Raw genomic sequence first — 22,381 nt, 5'->3', positions numbered from 1 at the left:
TCTGAGGCATGGGTGGGAGTTTATTGCGTGGACAAGGGGAGAGAGATGGTCTGGTTATAATTTGGAGCTGGACAGGTCTGAGTTCAAATGCTGGCAGTCCATGTTTTCTGGCTCAGTGAACTTGAGCGAGTTATCTTGACTTTTCCTAGTCTCAGTTTCTTCCTTTGTAAATGAGGGTGATATCATCCCCCCTACAGGATTGTTGTGAGGATTAAATACCTTCGGTAAAATGCCTGCATGTCGGAGATGTTCACTGACCAGTCGTGAGGCAGAAGCGTGTGGCAAAGCCCAGGTCACCACAAGTAGTTGTGCCTGATCGGCGCATAGGATGCCTGTGGAAGATGGGAGGCAGGTGATGAAAGTGGAGAAGGAAGCAGGAGTTGACCCATCAGGACAGCCTTGCTGCTGCTGCTGCTGCTAAGTCGCTTCAGTCGTGTCCGACTCTGTGCGACCCCATAGACGGCAGCCCACCAGGCTCCCCTGTCCTTGGGATTCTCCAGGCAAGAACACTGGAGTGGGTTGCCAGTTCCTTCTCCAATGCATGAAAGTGAAAAGTGAAAGTGAAGTCACTCAGTCATGTCCCACTCTTCGCGACCCCATGGACTGCAGCCTACCAGGCTCCTCCGTCCATGGGATTTTCCACGCAAGAGTACTGGAGTGGGGTGCCATCGCCTTCTCCAGGACAGCCTTAGCCCTGCTTAAATACTGGGAGCAATTGAAGGACTTTATTTAAGATAGCCTCAGGTCTGCTTTTGAAAAAGTATTCTTTGACTGCAGGGTAGACAGATCATTAGAATTTTCCTCATTGTGTGCCCTCTCTGAGACTTTTATGTTTTCCACGTCTGTCTTCCCCGATTCATGTGCTAAGTTGCTTTAGTCGGGTCCGGTTCTTTGCGACCCCATGGACTATAACCTGTCAGGCTTCTCTGTCCATGGGATTTTCCAGAAGAGAATACTGGAGTAGGTTGCCATGCCCTCCTCCAGGGGATCTTCCCAACCCAGGAATCGAACTTGCATCTCGTACGTCTCCTGCATTGGCAGGCAGGTTATTTACCACTAGCACCACCTGGGAAGCCCCAGAACTGATGTGACTTTATGCCTAATTAAGTGGGAGGCAGGACAGGAGGCATGTAGGATGAATGCCAGGTCTCTGACTGGGTGGTGCCATCTTTTGGGATAGGCTCAGGAGATCATGGTCAGGAGATGTAGTGATGTGGAATTTCATTTGTTGGTCTGGCTCTGAGGTGCCCATGGGACATAAAGGTGAAGGTATTCAGGAACAATTGGGAATTTGTATGAGTGCCCAGGGGAGTGGTCATAGCTGTACACATGTATATTTGGGAGGCACAGTCTTAGCTCCAAGGCATTGTTCAAACAGCCAGGACTGGATTAGGTCCTTATAAGAAGAACAGTTGTAGCTATGTGTGTGTAGATGGATGTTAACTGGACTTCCTGTAGTGATCTTTTTTAGTACCTACATACATGGAAGCATTATGTTGTACTTCTGAAATTATCATAATGTTATGTCAATTATATCTCAATTAAAAAAAAAAAGACTAGATTAGGAACCTCTGTGACCCAGACAGCCCCCTTGGACTGGAGAAGCTTTTCAGATTTTTCATCAGCAGTTACGAGGCGGAGGCTCTCTTTCAAGTGCAGTGTGAGATCTTGGAACTGAGAAGGCCTTCTTCATAGGAGAGTCTGAGCTTTGTGGGTTTTGTAGAGAGATTGAAAAGTGTTGATGGACTGACCCAGAATTGCCACATATTTTTTTTTAACCCATAAACGGTAACAACAGGACTAAACTGAACTAAAATGTAGAGACTACCACTACCACCATTTGTGATGGGTTGGCTGAAAGGTTGGTTCAGGATTTTTTGTACCAGCTTATGGAAAAACCCAGATGAACTTTTTGCCAACCCAGTATTTAGTGAGAATCTAAACACAAAATTTTAAAGGATGAATTATTAAAAATTAAAGATACAGTATATTTAGTTTTGGGGAGCTTAACCACATTGCCCTTATTTTTCTCACTTATCTGTGGATCTGCATGGATATATCATGGTGCAGGCCAGCACTTGGGCGCTCCTGAAGCAGCACAGGTAACTGGGGGTTGAGTTACAGTTACGGGAGGACACAGGTGCATTTACTGAGGAGCCCTGCAACCTGGGCTCTTAGGTTCACTCATGATTATTACCAGTCTCCTGTCTGTCGTGATTTGAGAATATCGTAGGTATAGCAGCCTGAATCATCTTTGAACATTTAATTTTCAACTTTAAGATGCTGATGAGAAAATATACTGATGTAGGAAGTGAAACTTCAGAATGCATCCTTTTAGACACTGCTCCATCCAAATAAACCTGTATTTATTGGCAGCCATCGAAGCAATATGTTCTGAAGGCACTATTTCTAGACACCTGTCATGCAAAGAGGAAGTTCTGGTCTCCATAGGGATGATGACAAATATTGGATCCTTTTTCTGGCTAACTCTTTGGAGTTAAGGCCATACTAATCAAGAAATAATTAACACAGATTTAATATAGGCTTAGCTGAGAACATTCACCGTTACTCATTAGTTGATTGAAAAATTGGCATAATGATTACAAACCTATCTTCATTTTGAAAAACAGAAGTACTCTGCTGGTCTGATTAGCTGTGTCTCTCTAATGGGACTTATTGCTTTAAACTTTATGTTAGATTTATTATAACTACTTAATGCCCATGCCTTGTGTTCCTTATTAGCTTATGAGCTTTTAGAGCTCAAGAATAATATTGGATTGATCATTGAAATATCATCTTGGTTTGCCTGGGTTATGAACACATTAGCCACTCAATGAGTACAGCTATTGTTGAATAAATAAATAAATAGCTGACTGACCTAACAGAAACACCACAAAATAAAACCACCCAAACATCTCCAAAAAAATAGGAAACGTGAGAAACTTTGGCAAAGAAAAAAAAGTAGATCAGGAAGCACAGAAATGGAACCTGTGGTTCTTTTGCAGTGGGTAGTGGTGGTCTGCAGTCCCTGGTTGAGAATAAGCAAAATAAGGGTTAAAAAGTGTTGAGCACTTACTTGATATTATATCACGCCTTGTGTCATTGTCATGGATTGTTGACATCATGGCTTTTTTATAGATAGAGCCGAGGCGTAAGTGACTTGCTCAGGGTCACGCAGCTTGTTCAATACGGATTTGAACTGAAGTCTAGTTTCGGAATCCTTGTGCTGAACCACAAAACCATATCTCCAGGACTGGTGTCAGGCCCGTGTCAGTTAAGAATGCAGCTTTTCTCTGCTGGTCATTGTCAACAAGCAAGCAGTTTCTCTGCCAGCAAGAGATTCTTGTCTTGTCCTTGGCCTGGAGACTTCCACTGTGAAAATGAGTTAACACTTGATTCAGCTGTCTGTTAATGGCAATTCTCATATGTCACTTAGTTGAGAAAGGAGAAATCTCCATTTGGTGGGAGGACAGCAGGAAGCAGCTGGCTGTGGGTGTATGGGTGCTCGGGCTCCCTCCCTGAGAAAACCTGAGAATGTTGATGCGCATCCTCCAGGGTCCCTGACACCATCAGTCACCCCGAATTTCTCCAGAGAATAAACCAGGAAGGAGCAGGGAGGGGTAAATAGAAATCTGCCTTGTTTCTTCCATCTGGCAGCAGACATGTTTCCTTTTGTTATGAGTGTAATTAGAATGAGGAGTGAAATGAGGCCACGTTCCCCTCTCCTGGGGGGTGGGATTTCTCCGAGGTGTGCGATGTCTTTCCCGACAGGAGGGCATTTACCTCCTAGAGGCTGCCCGTCTGTCTAGCAGCAGAAGGAGTTGTGATCCAGGATCTGCTAATGAAAGAGTTGTTGTTTCGTCATTAAATTGTGTCCTACTCTTCTGTGACCCCCTGGACTGAAGCCCACCAGACTCCTCTGTCCATGGGATTCTCCAGGCAAAAATCATGGCGCAGGTTGCTGTTTCCTCCACCAGAGGATCTTCCCGACTCAGGGATCGAACCTGCGAGTCCTGCATTGGCAGGCGGATTCTTTACCTCTGAACCACCAGGGAAGCCCCTGATGAAGGAGTCCTACAGGTAAAGCAGCACTGAGTCAGGCAGGCAGGTTTGGAAAGCAGGGAGGGACTTTGGAGAAAAAGTGGAAGGCAGGATAAAGAGCAGGAGTCCAGTCCCCTTTGGGGTTTTCATTGCCATACAGAGCAGAGCCCAGGATGGTCCTGTCTCCTTTGATCAAGCCGGGAAGTAATCATGGAGAGGGGATGTCAAGAGCTGCTTCAGCAGACAGGGAGGGAAAGCTTAACTGGCTTCCCTCCCCAGGAGAGCAGGGGAGGCAGCTCCCATCCTGGCCTGGATTAGAGGGAGAAGGGCCTGGGCTGGAGAGCGCAGATGGTTTTGAGGCCTTTGTGGTTTCTGGGCACAGGGCTTTGCTCCCTAGCTTTTGCTCTCTTCACCAACCCCCACCTTATCTCAGGGTTGGGAGTAGGATCAGAACGAGGCCTCCCAGGGCCTCAGTTTCTCCTTCCATCCAGTGTGGTTTAGTCACATCTCACTGGGTTGTTGTGAGAACCCCAGACCTAACGCACGGGAGGCCATCTGAAACTCGCGTGGACAGACACCCCTGTGTGGAACCCCTGGCCGCCCGCCTCCATCTCATCTCCCTCCCTCCTCTCTGGTCCTGATGAAGAGGGGGTGGGATGAAGCCTACCAGAGCTTGACTTTGACCTTGTCCATCCTATTGGTTGCCTGGAGGAACCTTCTGGATTAGCAGATTGTGAAGGAGGAGCGAAGAAGGCTGGGGGTGGTGGGGGAGGTGAGTCTGTCTGTCCAGCACCCTAAGCAAATCCCTGGGGTGCAGAGGCAGAAGGAAGCGTCCTTCAAATGATCAGAGCCTGGCTGGCCTTCCCCACGAACCTCTCTTCCCCAGCTACTCCGTGGCCTGAGCCGCCCCTCCCTAGAGTGGCCCGCAGGGCTTGAGGGCACAGGTCCATGCACTGGAGGGGTGGGGCGGGCTCAGGAGGCTCCAGGCTGGGTGCCGACCAGAGGGCAAGGCCAATGCCTGCAGTCCACACCGTCACCCCAGAGCCAGTGACTAATAGTGGCAGAGGGTGGGGAGAGGAGAGTGGAGGAGGGAGGGCAGGGAGGAAGGGAGGAGGCACGGGGAAGTGGTGGGGAGCACCTGATGGGCGCAGCTCTGGCCATCTGCCGTCCCCTCACACAGCCTCTGTTGACCGCAGCGTGGAATTCTGGCTGGAGGACGAGGTGTGGGGGCTTGTTGTTCAAGTGTTCAGGAGGCTCCCCCTCCCCCAACTGCTCCTCTCCGCTAGCTTCCTGACCTCCAAAATGGTCCTTAAATATAACACTCTGGGCGCCTGACGACTCCCTCTGCCTGAGCGCGGAGCTCTCTGTCTCCCCAGCGTGTGACTGCAGCACTGCTCTGCCCCAGTTTTTGCCAGCTCCTGGAGGCATGTGGCTCTGCCCTGCAACTGCGGCGCTCCTCAGGAGCAGGGGCAGAGCGAGGGCAGCGCAGATCCGAGCAAGAGAGAAGGCGGGCCTGCGGGGACCACATTGTCCATCTATTTTCTGCTCCAGATACGCTCCACTCCCAGTGACTTCCCAAGGTCGTGAGGAGGCATGTCGTCTGCTGCCGGAAAGAGGAAAGAGCCGCTGGTGGGGAGGTGGGAGTCACGGGGCTGAGTTCTCGCTCCGGCTCACAGATGCAAGGCGTCCCTTGGCTGGGGGCCTTTGGTGTCCGGTTATTGGTCACCAGCTGTGTGCTCTGGTTGAAAGGCCTCTCTCACCATTCTGGCCCTGACTCACAGATGAGGCAGAAAGTCCAGTTGTGATATTGTCGGGTTAGCAGAGGAACAGCATGAGGGTGGGTGAGACCTCAGGCTCCTGGGGGCCAGGAGGGAGCCAGGGCAGCTAAAATCAGAAAGGAAGTTTTTTCCAGCCTTCATTCCAAACCCAGTAACATTTGGAAGGAACCACTGTAGCAAGAAGCTTAGAGTCATGTAAACCAACCTTCTTCGAGTGAACCGAACCTTGGGCACACAGCCAACTTGTGAATATTTGTGAGACTGGGAAGATCAGTTTTTTGAACTGAGATTTTGGAAAATGCATATAACACAAAAGGTTGTCATTGTCAGTCCTTCCCCCACCACCGTCCTGCCCTTTCATCAAGTCTGTTCACAAAAATAGGCAAAGGCTGGTGCCAGGTGAACACAGCTGTGCCTCTTACCCATCCTGCTGACCACACTGTCCTCCCACCCTACGGAGGTGACCACCTCCTAAATGTTGGCTGTGTCATCCCCGTGACTTTTCGTTTTATGGGTACAGATTATCTCTTTATACAGATTCTCTATTTGGCTATAAAATGTCTGGCTTCAATCTATCGATCTCAGGCTTCCCTGGTGGTTCAGATGGAAGAGAATCTGCCTGCAATGCAGGAGACCTGGGTGCAGTGCAGAAGACACCCTGGGTCAGGTAGATCCCCCGGAGAAGGGAATGGCAACCCACTCTAGTATTCTTGCCTGAAGAATTCCATGGACAGAGGATCCTGGCAGGCTACAGTTCATGGGATCACAAAGAGTTGGACAAAACTAAGTGTTAGTTGGGCAAAACTAACACTCACTTTTCACTTTCATCTATCTATCATGTGTGTTATATATATATATCATCATACTGTAGGTATTCTTCTCTGATTCACTTCCTCTGTTCAACATTGTTTCTGAGATTCATCCACTTGTGACAGTAAAGTATACATTTTCTGTATGTTGTTGTTATATACTGGGGTTTCCCAGGTGGCTCAGTGGTAAAGAACCCACCTGCCAGTGCAGGAGACACAGGAGACGCAGATTTGATCCCTTGATTGGGAAGATCTCCTGGAGAAAGGAATGGCTAACCCATTCCAGTATTGTTGCCGGGAGAATTCCATGGACAGAGGAGCCTGGCGAGCTACATACAGTCCATGAGGTCACAAAGAATTGGATGCCACTGAGCATGCAGGCACGTATTGCTGTATACTATCCCAGATCAAGAAAAGAGCAGTTAATTTTCCTTCCTGTTGTTGACATTTTTTCCCCAGTGTTTTGGTGGGTCCCTGCAAACCATGTTGTCATATTCAGTGCTGTGTGGAGTTTCTCACATGAGCCCTGACTTTAGACGTTAGGGGAGGCACGTCTTCAGCCTGCCCACATAGTACCAAGTAGTTTCCTTAGGAACCAGACTAATACACACTTGCATAGCTCCTTTCCAACCTTGATATTGTTAGACTTAGACTTTTTATTTTATTTTATTAGGATTTTTTTTTTTCTGATGTGGACCCTTTTTTGAAGTCTTCATTGAATTTCTTTCAGTAGTGTTTCTATGTTTTGGTTTTTTGGTCGTGAAGCATGTGTGATCTTAGCTCCCCGACCGGGGATCGAATCCTTACCCTCTGCATTCGAAGGTGAAGTCCTAACCACTGGACCACCAGGAAAGTCCCCGTTAGATTTTTAAAATTTTACCAATCATCTGGGTATGAGGTGGTATCTCACCAAAGTTTAAATTTGCATTTTCCTAAGTACTCATAAACTTGAGCACCATTTCGTATATTTATTGATCATTTCCTCTTCTGAAAGTGCTTATTCAAATCATTTGTCTATTTTTCTCATTGTGGTTTTTTTCTTATTAATTTATAGAATTTTAAAAATAAACTCTGAATAACTCCAGTTATTACACAGTCCAATTACATATATTGCGCAGTCTTCTCTCAGAAAAATCTTGTCTTTTCTGTGGTCAATGCTGATGATCATATGTTCTTAATCTTACTGTGGTTACAGCCTTCCTTTTCTGGACTTTTTTTTTTTTGGTGAATTTCTTAGGAAATTCTTAGGCAACGATCTGTGTGAGGATCCATTTGTAATTATGACTTATTGGGGAGATTGTTTTTCTTTCGTCATTCACTCACTGTCAAGGTTGAAGACAGTTTTCCTTTTATATCCTCAGCAGCACCGTCTCTTTCAAGTTCACCCTTGTGGTGAGAGTTTAGTTAGCAGGACCTGCTTTCCCAAGTCTTCTCTCACATTAGCGGGCTTTTGGCATCACATAGGGCTTCGCTGGTGGCTCAGTGGTAAAGAATCTGCCTGCAATGCCAGAGACCCAGCTTCGATCTCTGGGTCGGGAAGAGCCCTTGGAGAAGGACGTGGCCTCACACAGGTGGGCTTTTGACTTTGTCCCTTGTCCAGTGTGCTCTGTGAGGCCATCAGAACCAAAACCAGTTTCACAGGTTCCAAAAATGTATCCTCAAGGCATCCCTTGATTTTCCGGGTTTCTGCACTCACTACATTTGTGCCTCTAAATATTCCTGTTTTGATAGCTCATCAAGCTTTTTGAAAAGAATTTTTCTTTCTTTGTTAGTGTTTTGTTTTATGCAGCATTTTTTAGTTGTTAGCAGGAAGGACCATCAGGATATCTAGTCTACCATATTGCCAGAAATAGAAGTCCTCTGAGTTTAGTTTTTTTTTTGGAAATTCTTGCCCTTCTTGAAAAATGGGTATCAAGGAGTGGCCAGCCAGATTGCAGTCAGGCAGAAACAGGAGAGTCTAACGCACCTGCCTGATCATACACAGATGAATGTAGAATTACATCAGTGCTGACAATTTACCGGTCGGGGAACTTTTCAAACCGTACAAATCAGACTATCCTCTATGAGAAGATAAAAGAAGGAACATATACTGAATAAGGAATCTCAGGGTGCTCCTCACATCACATACACACAGTGACATGCAAGCCAGCTAACTCATCAGTTAAAGGAAGAGGAAGCTAGCTTGATTCAGTCTTCCTTTTACCTGTGGCCTGGATTCTTTTTGTTCTGGGAGCACATTAGCCCTTATCATCAGCTTGTCTGATGATGGAGAAGATTTTTCTTTCATCAACATACATTATGATGGAGAGACTGGATATTGGAGTTGGCCATGCCTGCATTCAAATCCCAAGGTTGCAGCTTGTTGGTTGGTATTAGACAAATCAAGACACTACACTCTAGTTTACCAGGTTTTGTCTTGCACCTCTCCATTAGCTGTATTACCTGGAAAATAATGAGAGTTAACTACTTCATAATGTGTGTGAGGTTTCAGTGAGATAATGCTTGCCCTCAATAAAGTCTTACTTAATAATTGTGAAGCAAAGGGGAGTTTGAAAAATAATAGGTAAAGTGTAAAAGCTAAAGAATTTGAACATTACAATAGTGTTTCTAATGTAATGCTTGGAAAGCTTTGATTCAGGTTTTATGTATCACCTGCGATCAGAGCAGTTGATGGGCAGAATGAAAGCATCTTCCTGGAGTCCTCTAAGTGACATTAGCCTAGGGGCTGGGTCACAGGTCCTGGAAAGTCCTTTGAGAGAATTATCTTGGTTGTAAAGGAGAATTGTATGCACTTCTGGAATCTTCTGCATCCCTATAATACCTAGGCTGACAGTATGGCCAAGGGACAAGCTCAAGGAGCTTTAGAAACATAACCACAGATGTCTTCAGAAGTTCCTGTAAGTGTTTCAGTGTGGTGTCCCATATGGGGACTATGGATGGAGAGAAATTCCATCACCCAAGGATATCTTTACCAGTGTTTCTGCAGAACCATCTGGACGCTGGAGAGAGACAACAGTGCTTGAGTTAGGTTTGAATGAGGTCAATTAAACACTGGCTTATCAGACCCCTACTGGGCAAGCATTCCTACTCAACTGGAGAGATAAAGCTGAACCCATATACTTCCCCTGCCTTCATGGAGCTGATCATCTAAAAGGAGGAAGGCAGATCATAAACAAGTAATTATCTGCACTCTGGTTTTTCTTAAGTGTCACCTTAGAGGGTCAAGTGTAGATGGTGTGTGCCTATAGCACAAATGGATATCTTGATTGCTTTGGGGCAAGTTACAGGGTAAAGCCTTATTATGGTTCAGTTGACGGTTGCTATGTCATAATTAATCTCCTCTTTGTTCATTCTCACCCATCCGCAGTACTGACCCAGATAGTCAGTAATCTAGGGGAGGACAAAAGGAATGGCGTGGTCAGAGGAGTTGCTGGGGCTGGAACTCCTGGACCTCAGCTTGGAGGATTGTAAGAAGAGCCATGTCTCCTTTTCCTGGGAGTCCAGTGTTCGAGTTGATGTTGAAAAATCTCAGTCCCTCCTCACTTGATGCTGGGTCTTGTCTGGATCTTCATGGGGCCCTGTGTGATGATAAAATGTTGTTTAAATCCTGCACCAGGCCTTGGTGGCCACCTTAAAGGGTTTCCTGGGCCCAGGTGACTGGGGGCGCTGCTGGGCCACCACAAGGAGCTGCCTCATCCTGAGCCCAGAGAGGCGGTGTCCCCAGCAGGGAAGAGAACTGAGAGTTCTGAGTGCTGTGAACTGCTGGGGACCTCGAAGCCCTGTGCCTGCCCCCTCTTGCTGGGGAAGGGCGAGGACTCTATTTAAGGTGGTCCCAGGCAGCTCACCTGCCTTAGGACACCAAGGCACCTGGCCTCTTAAGTTGGCTCAGCTTCAGATTCGGGGCTTACCGAGAGCCTGGGGGCCATGCCCCCCTCCTACTCCCAGTGTGGGGCATTTTAACCCTTTGACGGATACCCAGGGAAGCACTTGTCCTCAGACCTTTCTGCCCTGTCCTCTTCCTTCTCCGGCAGCCACATCGCTCCCCCATCCTCTCCCTGACTTTCTGTCCCATCCTGCCATCCTGGGACAAAACGTGTGCTGTGTCTTTAAATGGGCGGAAGTGGCTGGCAGGGCTTTGCTTGGGTACTGCATTGATTAGGAGATTATATGGAGCTGCGGGAGCTGCCGCCTGGGGGAAGAGAGGTGCAGGTTCTACTTGTTTTTGCTCTCCTCCCGGGGCTCTGCTTGGGGGTCCTTTCCCTAGGCTGCTCGGAGCTGGTGTGAGGAGAGGGTGGGAGGGTAGCCGGCCAGCCTGCCTGTTGACAGCAACTCCAGGGCTTGTTTTGCAGCCTTGCCAGCCGTGCCCATCCTCATCAGAAACTGGCAGTGGCAGCAGCCACTCGGGCAGGCGGGCAGGCAGCTCCAGCCCCGGGCTGGGTTTGCAGAAGCTGTCCTTTGCCTCTTCGCCCAGCTTTCAGCTGGGAACAGGGAGGGAGAGAAAACAGTGGAATACTTCTTCTGGCTGGCGCTGCCTCTCTCTCTCTGTGTCTGTCTCTCTCTCTTGCCTTTCTCTTTCTGGGTTCAAGTCACATTTCATGGGATTCTGTTCTTTTTGGGACTTCGTCATCTTTTCAAATATGTTCTGGGACCTTCGGAGCTGTGCCCGGGATGCTAAGGACACGGTCAGTGGATTATCGTGACTGTACTAATGAAAGGATTCAAGCTGTCCTGGTGAGTAGAGCAGGGAACAGGCAGCTCCCCCTGCCGCTATCTTTCTTCACCCCAGTGTTTCCTGCCCCCCCTTCCCCTGCTCCCCCCCAGCACCTCCACGACCTCAGGAGAGGTCTCCTTCAGATGGGCCCCCTCTTCCGAGCCGGGTATCGAGGGTGAAGGTGGGGTCCACACACTCTGCAAAGTTGGGTTGCCCTATCTGGCTCACCCCCCAGCTTCTGCACCGCTGCAGTATTTTCTGCCAGCCTCTTCCTGGGCGAGGCGTTTGGTGGAAGTTGAGGGGCTGTGGAGAGAATCAAACTACAGCTGAAAAAGAGGCTCCAACTTCGAGGGGGCCGAGGGCTGGCGAACGCTGAGGGAACTGGATAAAGAAAGAAACCTTTCACAGGATCCCGTATGTCCGCATTAAGCTGGGGTGCAGACTTTCTTTACCCGAGAGCATCCCAGGGGGCCCTTATCCCCCTGCTCCTGGGGCATTCTCACCCCTGGTGAGCAGTCTCTGACCTCTTAGAGGCTTCTCTCTGAGAAGAGAGTTGGGGGGCAGGGGTGCTGCAGGTTCTCCCCTCTAACGTGCCTGATGTCCCTTGCCCACCATGGACACACCTTGGGGCTTTGCAAGCCCTTCTTCCTCTTGCTTGGGGTGTGGGTATCTGTACTGTAGCCGCCAAAGTCCTCAGAATATTTTTGCTTTCCATTTTAAAAATAAAACCCTACCTCTCCCTCTTCTCCTTTGAATCAGATGGGTGGGTGACTTGGCTTTTTCTCTGGTTGAGCAACTGGAGATTTTGCTCAGAAAACTTCGCCATTCCCTGCAAGGTGGCGTGTGCAGCTCCGAGGAAGAAGACTCCCTGGCTGGAGATGGAGCTGCTTCTTGAAGGCTGTGGAGGTGGGAGGAGGAGGAGGCTTGGGAGTGCTCCCTGTGGCCGGAGGTCCTGGCTGGGGTGGTGTTGGGTCACTTTTCTAGAATGGAGGGTGAGTTGGGTATTGAGCTGTTTAATGCAGAGAGTCCTGGTCTGGCTCTTGGCCACATCTGGCTTTGCAGAACCACCCCCTCCCCCAACACCACCACCACCCCAGCTTAAACCCCAGAAGAGTCACTCTAGGCTAGCCCTCCTCCTTTAGGCAAGAGGGTCCTTCAGTGAAAAGATACTTTAGAAAAGATACTTTGTGGAAAGAAAGTGGAGGAACTTAGTTTCTGGTGGCTTAACCCTTCATAACTGTGAAGTCTGGGGCAGTTGGTACACAGCAGTAACCACCCAGCCTGTAGCTTCTGCTCTTCAGCATTTGGTTTCGCTTGCTCGTGTATTGGCTCCTGTGCGCAAGGAAAGCCCCCTCTGAGTTTGAGAAATGGAGGTGGGGGTACCATGGTGCCTTTCCTGCCCTGGCTTTCTTGGGGCCAGGTTCCCTGTTCCTCCTGGGTTGGCAGGGTTAGCAGGCCCAGTCAGCATCCAGAGCTGGCCCCTTATTCCCCAGCAGAGCCGAGCTGGGCCCATGACTTGCATGAGGCCTCCAAGGTGAGCATGGGTGCCGCCCGGAGAGCAGGGACGCTGGCTCGTCACGGAGATCACTCAGCTTCCCCCGCGCCCCTGCTGTCAGCACGCTGGGGTCGGGGCCAAGGGGTGCTTGGCTGTCATTCAAGATGAGACATCACTTTAACGCAGAGTGTTTCTCTGCCCAGCCCGGGCTGGTCCCCTGGGGACATGCAGAGATGTTTGCCTTTAAAAATCTGCCTCCAGTATCTCTTGATGCATTTCAACCAGAGTGCAGTGTTAGGCTAGGAACTATAATTGGGGTAACCTTGTCCTTTTCAGCCAAGTATAATGTATAATGTTAGCAGGATAGGGAAGTGGTGTGTGTGTGTGTGTGTGTCTGCCCCAGGGACTCTCAGACCCCGTGATTCACCATCTCATTAGGTACAGATTTATCGGTCCGTTTTGGCCCTGGGGCCAGACCCTGTAGTTGTGCTGTGGCTGTTTGGGCTGGAGATGCGGCTCCGTTTGGTACGATCTTGTGTTGGGGTACTCTCTCTCTCCCAATTGCAGGACTTGACGGAAACAAGGGGATAGATACCTTTGCTGCCTTGTTTTGGGTAATACTCTGTGTCTACAGAAGAGGATGGAATGAATTAACTCTCTAATGTTTGAACCATTTCTAGACACATTTCTGAAATGCCTGCTATGTGTTAGTGATTAAACTAATATGTATTGAGTGCTTACTGTGTGTCAAGCACCATATGAAGCACTTTACATGTATTAAGTCATGTAGAATTATAATTAAGGCCCCCACTTCACAGAGCAAGGAAATACAAACAGAGAGGTTAAATAACCTGCTTCGAGATGTGCAGATACAAGTCTGGCTTTGGATTTGCAGGAATTCTCCCCAGTGATTCACTTGTTCTTTCTTCTGTATTTTATGTATATACATGTGAATATATGGGCTCCCTAGGGGGCTCAGTGGGTAAAGAATCCGCCTGCATTGCAGCAGGCGCAGAAGACACCAGTTCAATCCTTGGGTCAGGAAGATCCCCTGCAGGAGGGCTTGGCAACCCACTCCAGTATTCTTGCCTGGAGAATCCCATGGACAGAGGAGCCTGGCAGGCTACAGATGATAGGGTCCCAAAGAGTTGGATATGACTGAGAGCTACTGAGCATGCACATATTGGCTGGTTTTTGTTTTTCTGTTTTGCTGTCTCTTTGCCTTACTTTTGTGTTGATGTTGTTGTTAGTTTATTAGTCTTTTAAAAGTGTATGGAAGTGCATTATCCCATCCAGTCCTCACTATAATGCCATGAAGTGGCTGGCATCTCCATTTTCAAGCTAGGGAAACTAAGCTACAGAGCGATAAAGGGTTTTGACTAAATTCTTGCAACTAGTTAGTGAAAAGCCAGAATGCAAACTTTTTTTACTTGACCATGATTTCAGTTTTGTCCCTGCCACAACAACAGCATAGTGTATCTGGTTAGACCCACTTCTCTAGAGCGCAAGGTCCAAGGTCTGTAAATTCATAAATCATCCATCCCTTCATTCTACAAATGCTGGCCAAGTAGTTATTGTTTTCACAGCCCTGTGCCTAGATACTGTGGGGGATGAAAAAATGAAAGGACATGTCACGTGACCTAGCCTCACCAGTAGAATGAGACCTGATGCCCCTCAACACAAACACATGCCCACACACACAACCTGCAGAGCAAGTCAGGAAGTACTAAAGCAGTGAACACCAAGCGCTCTGGAAACTCAGAGGGGGTTGGAACTGACTTCAGCTGGGGTGGCAGAGACACTTCTTGAAGTAATTAGCACTTAGTGGGGGTGTGAAGGCCAGACAGTGTTAGGTCAGTGGATGTTGTCCTATGTACAGCGTTAACACTGCACCTATTGGAGTTACGAGGTTATCACGGGGGGTGCTTTTGGACAAAGCTGATCAAGATACATGTCTGTGAATGACAAGTGCCTGGATCATGAGCTAGAAATCCTCCCTGCAGTCCAACCTCCTTCTCTCTGGGCCAGGGGCTTTAGGTTCTCTTGAGAGATGATTCTGTGATTCCATCTCCTGCTAACTTGGTGAGCAAGGTGAAGGTAGCACGGAGATTGGGAGAGGAGTGTGTGTTAGTCACTCAGTTGTATCTGACTCTTTGCAACCCCATGGACTGTAGCCCGCCGGGATCCTCTGTCCATGGGATTCTCCAGGTAAGAATACTGGAGTGAGTTGCCGTTCCCTTCTCCAGGGGATATTCCCGAACTCAGGGATCGAACCCAGGGTCTCCTGTATTGCCGCAGGTTCTTTATATCATCTGAACCACGAGGGAAGCCCCCCGGGAGAGTAGGTACATACATAAATAGATAGGGCTGTGCCCGAGCAGAACTGCAGCACACGTAATTTGGAAACTAAAGAAGTTATTTAAAGACCGCTTCACCGGTCCTCCTTAGCTTCTACTTGGTGGTTAATTTTTTCTTTTGTATTATGTGTGATGTAAAGCTGTTCTTAATTCCTGCAGAGCTTTAGGAACTCAGTCACTAAAAAAGTCTCCAGTTTGGTGGGGCTGCTCCCTGTACAGATTGTTTTGGCCTCCACAGGGCTTGGCAGCCTGAAGTGACATCTGTCTTGATTCTCTGTCCTCACATTCCTAGTCCTCACATCTGTTAAGGGCTGTGACAGACCTTCAGAAAAGTCCATGTGCTGGAAGAATTGCATTCAGTGAAAAAAAAAAAAAACAGAGTTGAGACAGAGCCTAGGTCTTGACGTGTAGCTGGGGGAAGCATTTCTGTGGCCAGGTCTTGGTCCCCAGTGGAGAGGAACTTCGAGTTCGTCTCTGTGTTTGAGTGGGTGAGCAAGCAGTCATGTGGCTTCACGCTGTTTATTTAGGAATGTGAATGCCGTGTGAGAGAACCCAGTCACTTATGTTCTTACCGGGTAGCTGGAAGGGAGTCTGTTTTGCACACCTCCATCTTCCGTGGTGATACAAGGTATCACTTTTGATTTGATTTGATTTTGTATTTTATTTGATACAAGGTCACTGGTCCAGTGTGTGCCTTCTCTTCACATCTGTTAACACATGGAGCCTTGTTCCTTCTTCAGCTCTGGTTTAGACGCAGGAAGGAAGAAATGGTTGGATTGAAACAAGAAGGATTTAAATTAGATGTAAGGGAAAGTTTGGAATTTCTGGAGCGTTATGATCAGGATGTGTATTTATCTTTTAAGGTCCTTTCTGTGAGGTCTGCTGTAGAGGAGGACCCTGGGCATGGCCTCTGCATACCCTCTCTAGAACCGAGCTTCCCAGATCTTCTCAAGTTTACCAGGAAGTGAGCTGCAGTCAAGATTGGGGTTGCTTAGTGACTGGAGATTCTGGAAAGCCAACTCAGAAGTCTGAATCTTGTCACCACCTTTAAAAAATTGTTTTAATTAATTTATTTTTTGGTTGTGATAGATCTTTGTTGCTACAGGGCTTTCTCTAGTTGCAGTTAGTCGGGGCTACTCTTCTTGCAGTTGCTTCTCATTGCGTTGGTTTCTCTTGTTGCAAAGCACAGGCTCTGGGCACACGGGCTTCAGTAATTACAGCATGCAGGCTCACATAGTTGTGGCTTCTGGGCTCTAGAGCGTGGGCTTAGCTGCTCATGGGCATGTTGGATCTTCCCAGACCAGGGATCAAACCCGTGTCCCCTGTGTTGGCAGGCAGATTCTTATCCATTGTACCACCAGGGATGTCCTTGTCATCACCTTTTGACCTACTGTGTGACCTGCTTGTTAGGTGACTTCCGTTTGCCCCCAGTGTAGCCGTCATGAAAGTGGGATTAAGTAACAGTGCTGGGCAGATTAGAGGGTCTCTCAGCTTTCTTTGACCAATGGTTTAAAAAAAGGCACAGTCCCCATAGAGCGGATCACTTGTGATGTGGGCCATTGGTGCACTTCTTTAGCCAGCAGGAGACCCTAAAAATAAACCTTCACTTGAAAATATTAAATATTCATTTACAAACATCCCCCAGCAGGTACACCTCTTGCTAACAGCGTGAGAGTTACTTATTACTTGGTGGGATGGGAGAAGTGGCATTTTCCCATGGTCTTGGTAACTCCGGGGCACTGAGTACTCGTCATATAGACATTAAATCCCTTGAGTGATCAGGAGAGCTTAGGGCAAGGACCAAATCTTCTGACTCTGCAAGATTTCCTAAAGGGATAGGCCTTTTCCTACCTCTTACCCAGGTGTTTTTTTTTTTTCCTACTTTGGGAAACTGCATCTGGCTTGAAATAAGCAGTACTAAACATTATTTTCCTTGTGTTTGTTTTGGTTTTTTGTTGTTGTCATCATCATTATTACTTAGGAAGAAAGATTCACTATATTAAAATGTAAGCCTCTGGATGGCAGAGATTATGTCAAACAAATCAGATGATGAGCACTTGATGATGAGCAGTTGTGTGGATGCCAGAGTCTTTGCTGCTGGCTAGAAACTCTTCTTCTTGGCTATTCCAAGACTTGTTGTCATTGCCTTTTACTGCTGGAAGAGATGATTTAGGGTTTCTCATGACAGAACTTGAGGAAGAGAATACTTCTGATCTCTTGCTCAGTTGTCCAGAAGTCTGGACATTGGTCTCCTAAATGAGCCATCAAGAAGAAAGCATAGGATAAACGGGGTATTGGCTAGATGTTTTTGTGTTTACTTATCCTTAGTGCTGTTCTTTGGTGGGTATTTGCAGAAAGCTGTTGAATTAAACTGGATTATCTAGGTTATGCCACGATGACAACCACCATCCCACTCCCCACCTGCAAACTCAGCACCTCAGCTCTCATTGTAAGTTAGTTTTTGACCATCCGTGTCCTCCCGAGATTCTGGAAAACTCTGTAGGGATCCATCCTCTGTGTGGTTAGCTCTGTGATCCAGGCTGTAGAATCTCCTGGCATCTCCTCCACAAGCACTGCAGGGGAAGGGAGCATGCCACTTGAATGGTTCCCCTTGGAAGCTAATACACTGTCATTGCCCTTTCGGTGCATTGGCCAGAAGTAGTCACGTGGCCCTGCCTGGCTGCAGGAAAGCTGGGAGATGTAGGCCTATGATGGTAGGAAGAGAGGTATTATTGACACTAGTGATGCCCACCGCAGCTGTTTTTATGAGAGTGTGGGTGTGGGCGCATGCTTGCCCAAAACCTTACAATGTATTCTGACCACCTGTAGAACAAGGGCCTTAATTTGCGATACCATGGAGGACCCTGTGTGACCTTGTGTGGATGCCAAGAGCTGCATTCAGCTTGCTGCCTGTTTTTATACAGATGGCAAGCTAAGAATGTTTTTGGTGTTCATAAAATTGTTTTTAAATGGTTGGAAAAAACCAAGAGGAGTCATATTTCATGACATGTAAAATTATGAAATTCAGATTTCAGTGTTCATGAATAAAGCTTTGTTTATGCATTGTCTGTGGCTGCTTTCATGCCTTAGCATCAGAGATAAGGCGTTGTAACAAAGATCTGTGACCCCCAAAACTGAAATAATTATCATCTGGCCCTTGACTCAAAGTTAGCCCCTAGTTTAGGCAAATAGAGATGCCACTCAAGTACAATGAAGTGATGTTTTTACTGGCTCCATCCTAGCTAGCCGTCTTGTTCCAAGCACCTTAATAGTAACAGAGATGATGGTAAAGATGTTAATAGCTAGTACTTATATAATAATTCTTCCCAAGTGGCACTAGTCGTAAAGAACCTACTGTCAATGCAGGAGATGTAAGAGTTGCAGGTTCGATCCCTGGGTCAGGAAGATCCCCCGGAGGAGGGCACTGCAATTCACTCCAGTATTCTTGCCTGGAGAATCCAATGGACAGAGGAGCCTAAGTGTTTTCTGTATATTAACTCATGGCCATTATGTGAGCTTTGTACTATTATTATGTAGGTTTTACAAATTAGTAAGTGAGGCACAGAGAGGTAAAATGATTGTTCCAAGATCACACAGCCCAAAAGTGTTCAAGATGACAATCTGACTCCAGAGCCCAATTACAAAGCAGTTGGAAATCAGGTCTTTGTCCATAAAAAGAAAGAAGACTAATACCCATGAAAAGGTAGAGAAATATTCCAAGATAATTTATGAAGACATTTAATGATATGAATTATAAGCACTAATGATGTGCAGGAACAGATGGGGAAGAGTAGTAATGAGCAAAATCAATGGAGAAGGGCTGGATGGAGCAGGTGGGATGTGAGTTGATCTTTGAAGGATGGAGGCCACTGAGATCTCTAGAGGGTATAGCAGATCTCTCAGGCAAGGAAGAATCAAGAAGTGGGTCACAGAACCAGAATGAGGGCCTGATGGATGAAGAGATCAGAACAGAGCTGAATATTCAGAGGCAAGTCGGGGCTCACCTGCCCACAGCCTCCAAAGAGAGGCTGAGGCTGCGGGCTTGCTGTCTTACTTTGTGAGAAGCCCTTAAGCTCAGGGTGACCCACGTGTGGGAATGCCATTTCCCAACTTGGAAGGCGAGCCGTTCTGGCTGAGAACTAGAATAAGTTTGGTAGCGTGTGTGAAGATTAGCATTAGAAATTATAATAACAGTACTTCTCTGAGGTTTTCATTAAACAATTCTCATAATAAGCTTCACGCAGCCCTATAGGAAAAGTGATACTCATCCCATTTTACAGGTAAGGAAACTGAATCTCAGAGAGGTTTAAATCACAGGCCTAAGACCATGTGGTAAGTGGCAGAACTGGAATAAAATGAAAGATGCTAGCTCTAAAGCCTGTGCCCTTAACCTCCATACTCTGCTTCTTGACGATGGTATGAAAAGTGTTTATTTGGTAGAACTGCTTTATACTTTGCATTTCAGCAGAGGTTTGCAGAGCAGGTGGGACAGCCTTTCTTGGTGGTGGTGCTCCCTTCGTCCTTCAGTCATGCAGTAGAATAGTTTTTTCCAGTGCGCTCACCCCTGCAGGCTGAGCTGTAATCCTGTCATCTGTTCTGGTGGCTGTCACTTCAGGGCTGGGTCAGGGTTTCCTTAAAAATTTTTTTTCTCTTAATTTATAAAGTGTATCATGCATGTGAAAAAAAGTGTATTAATGTATCTGTATAACTTAAAGAAGAATACTTAAACATTGTCACCAGCCAGTTACCCATTAGAACATTGGGCTTCCCTGGTGGCTCAGACAGTAAAGAATCCACCTACACTGCAGGAGACGTGGGTTCCATCCCTGGGTCGGGAAGAGCCGCTGGAGAAGGGAATGCTACCCACTCCAGTATTCTTACCTGGAGAATTCCCTGGACAGAGCAGCCTGGCAGGCTACAGTCCGTGAGTTGCAAAGACAAAGAAGAGTACTTAAAACCTTGTCACCATCCAGTTAACCATGAGGACATTACGTAAACCTTTGAAAGCCATTCAGTTTTTGTTCCTTTTGTAAGATTTATGGAGATATTCGTAGGCGGAGAGGGCAAGCAAAATGCAAATCTTGGGAATGGAGCACTGACTGCTTTCCTGAACCTGGGTTTGGGACTTTCTTTCCTAGAGCAGCCAGGAGCTGCTTCTCACCTGGCACCTCTTTGTTCTAACACTGGCATAAGTGGCTGCTCCATTGGGCTTCCCTGGTGGCTCAGTTGGTAAAGAATCTGCTTGCAGTGCAGGAGATGCAGAAGACTCGGGTTCGATCCCTGGGTCAGGAAGATTCACAGAAGGAGGGCATGGCAACCCACTCAAATATTCTTGCCTGGAGAATCCCATGGACAGAGGATCCTGGCGAGTTACAGTCTATGGGGCTGCAAAGAGTTGGACAGCTAAGCATTTGGGTATAATGTGGACCCCAAGGACAGATACAGATGGTTCTGCTGTTTTCTAGTTGTATGATTCTAGGCAACTTCTTACTGTCCCCAAGCTTGGTTTTCTCATTTACAAAATGGGACTTACCACAGCTGCCTTGGAGGTCTGTTGTAAAGACTGGGAGGATTACACAAGATCATTCCTGTTAATGCATTCTGAAGGAAACCTGGCACATTGTAACCACCTTATAAATGTTGAGCTGCTGTTAAAATCTCCTTTGTTCTGTGTTTGGCATCATTCAAAGAGTGCATGGTCATGGTCCTTGCTTTCCACACCTAAAGTCCAAGATTGTTTTCATGCCTTAGATGGACAGAGAGAACTCTGATCCTTATCTTCCCTGGGTACCCAGGAGCTACTGCTTAGGCCACTATCGGTCAGTTTCACCCCTCCTTTCAACTTAACAACTTCCTAAATCATATGTTTTAGTCTCATTGCTGGAGCTCTTCTGTCTCCTGTGCCAGGTGGATATGGTTACTTGGATACTTAACTGGGGGCTGGAACTTGTTCTGCCACTCACTGGGTGTGTGGCCTGCAGCGAGGCACCAGTGCCGTCATGCCTAAGATGGTAGGCAAGATGAGAGCAGCAGATTTTCTCTCTTTTGAATCCCCATGACTACAGGCCAGGATCTTTAGAGTACAGGACCTTTTAATATTCTTCCCATGGGAGTTGTCTGGCGGTCCAGTGGTTAAGACTTTGTCTTCCGATGCAAGGAGCACGGCTTCAATTCCTGTTCAGGGAGGTAGGATCCCACATGCTTTGGGGCCAAAAAAAAACACAAAACAGAAAACCAGAAGAATATGAAAACAAATTCAATAAAGACTTTAAAAATAGTCCACACCAAAAAAAAAATTCTTGCCAGGTTCCCACTGGATTCCTCCTATTGTCTCTTGAATTCATTTATTCATTTGTTGACTCAATGACCGTTTCACTGGGCTAGGTGGTAGGAGCACAAAGAGCAGTAAGAACGGGTCCTGGCCCTAGAGAGTGTGTGTGTGTGTGTGTGTGTGTGTGTGTGTGTATTATTTGCTCAGTCGTGTCTGACTCTCTGTGACCCCATGGACTGTAGCCCGCCACTCTCCTCTGTCCATGGAATTCTCCAGGCAAGACCACTGGAGCAGGTAGCCGTTCCCTTCTCCAGGGGATCTCCCTGACCCAGGGATCGAACCCAGGTCTCCCACACTGCAGGCAGATTCTTCACCATCTGAGCGACCAGGGGAGTGGGGCTCAAAGTAGAGGGGGAGCTGGCACTGGACTCCCTGCCCTGTAGGGTCTCGCCAACGCTGCATATTATAGGAAAATTCCACAGAGGGACTCAGACGCCTCTCCTGCTGTAGTGCAAATAGATTTATCTTCCAGTTAAGATCTTTTTTTGGACCTTTCTCCTGAGACTGGGAGCCTCATTGTTTCATAATAGCCTCTCTGCGGCGATCTCAACTTTTTATCCTAACTGAATGGCCATGGTTTATATCCGGTGGCATTATGACCTGATAGGCAAAACCTCTTTGTTTTTCCACAGCTTAACTTGACAAGCCTGGGGATAAAAATTCTGGGAACTCTGACCATTGGGCTTTAGAAGGTGATTTGCTTTGCTCATTGCACTTCATTTTCCTTAGTCATCTTTTTGTTCTAAAATGGGCCATTTTTATATATTTATTTTGCATCTGTTGACTTTGGCATGTTCAAATGATATTTTTTTAACCCTCTGATTTTATGAACCTAGGTTTCTACTTCAGGTTCTTGCCT

General features: G+C 47.2%; 1 protein-coding gene across 6 annotated transcripts in view; it reads left to right on the top strand.

The window, feature by feature from the left end:
- Positions 1 to 22,381, top strand: part of GRAMD1B (GRAM domain containing 1B) — a 188,308-nt gene that overhangs the window by 75,578 nt on the left and 90,349 nt on the right. Inside the window, exon 1 of one of the 6 annotated variants that reach the window (XM_070384056.1) lies at positions 11,343 to 11,359. The exons of the other annotated variants lie outside the window; for them this stretch is intronic. The gene's annotated coding sequence lies outside the window, so the exon portion shown is untranslated. Of the gene's footprint in view, positions 1 to 11,342; positions 11,360 to 22,381 lie in introns of those variants that run through there. 6 annotated transcript variants of the gene reach the window in all.

The sequence above is a fragment of the Bos mutus genome, chromosome 15, assembly GCF_027580195.1.
Source record: "Bos mutus isolate GX-2022 chromosome 15, NWIPB_WYAK_1.1, whole genome shotgun sequence".
Taxonomy (NCBI): Eukaryota; Metazoa; Chordata; class Mammalia; order Artiodactyla; family Bovidae; genus Bos; species Bos mutus.
Note: the sequence above shows the minus strand (reverse complement) of the source record. Positions and strands in the feature narration are given on the sequence as shown.